Raw genomic sequence first — 6,589 nt, forward strand, 5'->3', positions numbered from 1 at the left:
CGCCGGTCCATCCCGTCTCCGGCGGCCCTATGGCCATGGAGGCGGAGTGGATCTCGGCCCTTGCCGGTGGGAGGGCTCCGTTTTTAGATCTTTTTCGAGCTTTTGTTTGGGTTTGTGTCCTGCTCAGGAAGGCGAGAAGATGGAATAAAGGTCACCCTGCCTAGCCCCCGTTCCGGTGATGCTCTTGCATCATCGGTGGGCGTGTGGGGTCGTGTCTCTGGTGGATCTGTCTCTGGTGGATTTGCTCGGATCTGTTCATCGTTCGTCTTCGTTCGTGTGTTTTCAGGTTGGATCATTTTGATCTACACTCTTCATCCGCGGCGGTTGCTGTTCTGGTGCGTTGGTTCTACGAGGCCTTAGCATGACGACTTCCTGACTATCTATTACAACAAGGTTTGTCCGGCTCCGGCGAGGGAGGGGCGATGACAGCGGCGCGCCTCCGGCTCGCTTCAGTGCTTGTAGTCGTCGCTAGATGGTCTACGGATCTGGATGCAATTTTTATTATTTCTAGTGCTCGTTGTACTATCATAATTGAAGATGAATAAATTGGAAGTTTTTCAGGCAAAAGAAAAAGATACATATAGATTTCGCTAGGAACCTTCACCTTCCCGTCCTCTCAACATCTGTCGGATCGGCGCTGTATTTCCGCAATTCATTTAACGGAAAGGGGTTAAGCGCGCTTAAAAACCTTTTACTGTTGGCCAAAGAGAAAGTAGAAAATTTTGCCACAATTTGGACAACAATTGACATCAATCTAAGCTGGTCCAGAGCATTTTGATTTCTCCAGCTGCATGAACCCCAAACAGATCCATCACCATCAGTTCAGAACCAAATGGTATCACAAAGCAGCCATGTGTTTTCCCTTTAGCTATATCTATCAGCAAATTTATCACTACACAACAATGGTCCACTCTGAAACAAGCTGTATGTATAAACGTTGGCTTAGCTAACACAACAACGGCAGCATCACTGTACAACTAGCAACAACAGCCTATGTGCTCCCTGGTCTCTGGTCGGCGGCAGGATGTTGCTGCCAGTCTTGTTCGACGAGGCGGGAGGAGCTGAGCTCGGTGGTGCTGTAGAAGGACTCGTCCGGGCAGAAGCCCCCGTACTCCTTCTCGTCCTCCCACCGGAGCACCTCCCGGATGTATCGGAAGGCCTCGTCGACGGTGGGGCCGTCGCGAGCACGCGCCTGCCACACGAAGAGCTTCCGGTCGCCCGTGTGCGCCGCGTACAGGTTCTTTAACTTCATCGCCACATAGAAGAACGCCTGCTGCGCCATCGACTGGCTGTTGTGGGTGCGGAGCGGGTCGAAGTCACTGAACCACTCACAGGTGGTGAGTGGGGACCGCCCGATCTTCTCCTCGAAGATGTCGAACTTGTTGAGCACCAGGACGAATGGTGTGTCACGGAAAGACGGGTGCCTGGGCAAAGAATGTGTAGATTCAGTAAGTTCTCATCTAGGAATTGAGCTTAGCTAACCCTAACCTTTAGTTTACCAGATTGTTAGACCCTACAGGACCATTTAGCAAATGCAACTGACAAGTTTACTTTACCTGATTGTGGCCTCAAACAAGTCCCTGCTCTGAATCATCTTATTCTCGAGGCGCCTACTGGTGCCACTAGCAGGGGCTCCCAGCTGGTCATAGTCGCTGAGTGCTACCGAGAATATCACCGCACGGACATCCTCAAACATTTCAACCCATTTGCAGCCCTCATTCAAGCCCTTGGCGTTGACTCTAATCAGCTGATATCTGAGAAAGGATAACAGTAAATGAGAAAAAAATGTTTTTTTGCAATTTGTTTCTCACAAGAAAAGAGTCATCAACCCATGCAAACGCAAAAGGCAGGCAACCTACATACTGCACTACTGATGAAGTAGGGAAAATTTACAGTGGCTATGCTTTTTCACCACAATCAACAGATACATTCCACAATACCAACATCAATGTTAATATCTTTAAAAAAATTGCAAGACTTTTTCAGGTAAACTGTAGACGGCAGATAGAAGAATTTAGATGCAGTTTAGACACGAGACAGGAAGAGAGTTTACTTGTTTTGTGCCTGAGAGCTTGGGTCATGACTGTCACCATAGAGTTCTGACATAGGGTTCCGTTCGTCCAGAGTGAAGTCAATGAAGGCCAATCCATTTCCTTGTGATACTCCTTCAGCATATAAGACATCTTTCTCTGAAGGTTCATACTCATTGCTTGATACTTCAATAGCCTGCAAGGATGGCATAAAAGAGACAAATCAATTTAGGTACTCAAATAACAATTACTGTGTACACACACAAAAGCAAGGGACATGCACTGTGCTAATGCTGGACCATTCTAGACAAAGGAAGGACGATGGGTGAAATCCAGAAACACAAAAGGCCCTTATGAGATTGACAGGTTGCATTTCTGAGGGATTAAACTGCACATGTATTGCTTAGTTGTCATAATATGAAGTGCTGGTGCTGCATAATCTTTGTAATAAAGACTGTGAACAGGTTAAAGTAAGGGACCATTCCGCACTGAAATCACATATAAATGGTTTGATGTATACCCTGCTTAAGAAATATTCAGCGACATCAGGGAGAAAATACAATTCGTCCTTTCTTTTATATGTTGCTTGTATGGCAGGATGCTTCCACAACTCATCAACAACTGGAGCATATTCACGTGTAGCTGCAGGGAAGAAGGCATCTAGGTCTCCCATTGCTATGATGTCCAAAAGCCAATCTGAGAACTTCTTCAGCTTTGCATTTATTGAGTATATGCAGGAATTTAAACCACTCGATTCGTTTTCCTCTGCATACAAAAAAAAATTCAGCATGCTGCATATGATCTTCAAAAACATTAGTGGAAGAAATATTTGTTTCCTTGCTACCTTGTTGTGTATCCTCATCCTCTGAGTTTGGGTTATTTGATATAGCCAAAGCCTCTTCCTCGAAGCGCTCACGGCCCTCTAGCAGAATCCCAAGGTACTTGAACATGTTGCTTTGGATCATTAGTTTGATATTGTCAAGTTCTTCTGGGGTAAATCTACTTCCATATAGTAACTTAGCCTGTGTTGTAAAACCGAACACCATGAAAATACATACAAGATAAAGAAAAAGTCAAAAGTAAACGAATTGAACTGTCAGGATTCAGTTCGAGATTGCATGATATGATGAACAACCTTTTATGATATTCCATAAAGACTTTGAGACATTTGTTTGAAGCAAAGATACCTATGAGGCTACGGCGACTAGACTAATGTATAAATACCCACTAGCATGTAGGAGAATGTACCATGGCACGCATAAAAATGTCATCTGAAACATTTACAAATGTAAAAACTAGCCAAACTCCAGAACAGTAAAAAAAATAGTTTATACACCAAACCGCTGTACTACATGTAGGGAAAAACTTTAGCAATCAACTTCCAGCCATAGTTCGCTGGAAGCATAAAGGTAAGTTGAAGTCCAAACCAAATAAACATCTAACAGAACCTAATGCATTACATTTTTCTACAAGAACAGGGTCTGACCTGCTTAAATATGGTGCTTGAATAAGAAGTTTTTGTATCCTTTTCTGGTCTAAGTATTCAGGCACTGTTCTTGCTGAATAAGGAGCATCATCTCTGGGCTCAACAGAGTTTGCAGGAGGCACCGGTAGTGAAACCAAGGTGCACACAAAACGTGTCAAAGGCTGCAAAACAGGGGATACAGAAAATCAAGTTAAAACAAGCAAAATAAGAAGGAAGAGATGCATTAATTTAAGAAAGGAGGAAGAAAGAATTGAAACTGCATTGAACAAGATACATACTGACTCCCATATCTTCCCTTTGATGTTATTTTGGCCTTCTTCCTCATATCCACCATCATGATAGACCCAAAAGTGAGTATCGCGGGGACATTGAACTTGTGCAAACTGTAAGAATAAAGCAGATATTGTGAAAAGCCCAATAAAAATACAGACACACCATAATTATAATGTACACAGGATTCTCAATTTTGTGTAGCTTAGAGTGCGCATCAATACCCTCAGAATTTTCCGTTCGATGCTGGTAATTTCCCTTCCATTCATATAAACCTGAGTGTTGCCATTACTAGCATTGGGCTGAATCTTTCCATTGAAGTTCAGGTTGGTGCTGACAACCCTGTTTGGCTTTTCCCCTTCCTGAAAGTGTAAATGGCGGGTTATTAGCAACGAATACAGGTTTTGAAGAAAGCTATGTTCCTCTACTACCAATAGGCTTACCTTTCCCCATAGGCCCGACTCCTTGTCATACCAATATCTTCCGGGCTTCAGATTTTGAGGAGGCCGTGGGCAGCTAAGCAAGTCTGACATCTCTTCTTGACAAAGAGGGAAGCCATTGACGATGAGCTGCTCGGGCCGGAGCTGGTTTGCCTGGCACTCCTTCTCGGCCTTCAAGATTTGCCTTACCTCCAGCGAGCTGAGCAGCCGTGATAATATCCTTGAGCTCTTCCCCAGCTTCGACCGCTTTCCCTCATAGATCGGCCGGCCAATGCAAGTGATACACTTGCGGCCTTCCGGCATCGATCCCATGGCCCTCAGCAGGCAGTAGCCGCAGTACCTCTTGTCGCAGACGATGCACGACTCCTTGCTCTCCCACTTCCTCTTACCGCACCGGTCGCAGGTCTTCCCCCTCTTCTCCGTCCTGGTCACCGCCACGAACTGCTCCGACCTGGTGTCGTCGAGCTCGCTGCTCTGGTCATACTTGCTATCATCGGCCAACCCGAAGGTCACCACATGAGACCTCCTCCCCTCCGGCGCAGCCATGGCATGCCTGCCCCCGTCGTTCTGGCCCCGGTAACTCGGCGCAGACTCACGCCGACACGGAGCGCCGGGAGTCGTCGTCAGAGTCGGAGTACCCCTCATTCTGGGGGCCTGAATGGGCAAACTCTGAGCTCCTCCTAACCTGCACGGGCGATGGCGGCTCCTGGCGCGCCCGGATTGCCGGCCTGGAGGCCTCGTCACGCGGCGCCGAGTCGGCCGGCCCCGCGCGTCTCCTGGCCTGCGGCGGCTCGGCGCGCGCCCGGCTCGCCGGCGGCCTGAAGACGGGCGCCGCCGTTCCCGAGGAGCCCGTAGGACGCGGAGACGGGCTCGGCCGTGGGCACGTCCGCCATGTCGACGGGCGCGATCCTGGGGACCTCGTAGGCGACGGGCGGGCCGTCGTACTCGAGCGCGATGGAGTAGTCGAGGTTCCCCGCCGCGCCCTCCGGGATGGCGGTCCCCGGCGGCAGCATCCGCCGCAGCATCTCCTCCCAGGTCGCCGTCTCCGTCGCCCCCGCCATCTCCCCCTCCCCTCCGCTCCTCTGGCGCAATCCGCCGAACACCCGCCGGGCAAGGAGAGCGCGGTGGAGTCGGAAAAAGCTCTAACCTTTTGGTGGGGAATTTCTCCGCTTCGTCGCCGCCGTCGCCCTATCCGGCCTGGCTTGCCTGGGCGACGGTCAAGTCCCTGCGCTCCCCGCCTCGCCAACCACCACCGCACATCGGCAAGGCCGGTCAACCGGAGGAAAGAGGAAAATCCAAATCTTTGTGGAACCGGTCAAGCCGCCGGGCGGGGAAAGGGACGGCGCGGTTGGACGGACGCGCGCCACCAACCGCGGAATCGAGATTTACCGCCGAACTTGGGAGTGGAAATGGTGGGCGAGAGGGAGAGAGCGGGTTCAGACTTGGGGAGGAGACGACGGCCGTTGGGGATATTTCGCCGCTGGTGCCTGCGGTGTGTTGGTGGGAGTGGGTTTTTCACCGAGCTTGGACTGTGTAACAAGCTAATCAACGGCTAAATGTGAAATCTTGAGAGACACTCTCTGCTTCCCGGTTCATAGGACCACTGGTTTTGTATCAATCAATTTTTTGAAAGTTTTGGACGTAATTTATTTGGTACAGTATCTTGGAAGTTGATTTGTTTCTCGATAAATTTCACCAAATGTAAAAGGACATATTTGGTCATCATGAAAATCGGTGTTTCTTTTCTTCCCTAACTATAAACGTGGACACACTTACAAAATGGTGACTCAAACACAAAATTCATAGGCCTTACGAATATGGGAGCGGGCATGATCATGCCCGTGGGCGAAGGAAGCTCATCCGTTTCTACTAGGCCGTGGGGAGAAACACATTTAGTTTTCCCTCTATCGCCCTCCCTTCACTCCATCTATTGAGGGTTAACTTCAAATGACGGAGGATTGCGTGCGGGGTTGGCGGTGTAATATAGAGCAATTATACCACTCTCATAAAAGTAGTTTCCAAACAACAACAAAAATCGTCGTTTTGTGCTTTCGTCTCGCTAAAAAAGACCTGGCCTAGCAATATCCAAATGGAGGAAGTAGTAGATGAAGAACTTTGAAGCTGGAATGAACATAGGACAACATATGATGTCTATGGATAAAGAAAAGGCAAATCTTCGAAGACACTCTTCTCTGAAATATATAAGACATGCAGGTTTGCTTTTAAGTAAAACATTTTGAAGTTCAAAAAAGTTTATAACAAAATAGTATCGCACTAGCCTTTTTAAAATATAAACTTGGCCAAACTTAAAATCTACAAGCCTTAGAAATCAGAAACCTGCTATCCAATTCGGCTCTGGGGAG

At 48.2% G+C, this 6,589-nt stretch overlaps 1 pseudogene; it reads right to left on the reverse strand.

Annotated features, from left to right (window-relative positions):
* Window positions 1-743: 743 nt before the first annotated feature.
* Window positions 744-5,338, reverse strand: LOC123154075 (extra-large guanine nucleotide-binding protein 3-like; annotated as a pseudogene).
* Window positions 5,339-6,589: the final 1,251 nt, after the last annotated feature.

This window comes from Triticum aestivum, chromosome 7A (assembly GCF_018294505.1).
Source record: "Triticum aestivum cultivar Chinese Spring chromosome 7A, IWGSC CS RefSeq v2.1, whole genome shotgun sequence".
NCBI lineage: Eukaryota > Viridiplantae > Streptophyta > Magnoliopsida > Poales > Poaceae > Triticum > Triticum aestivum.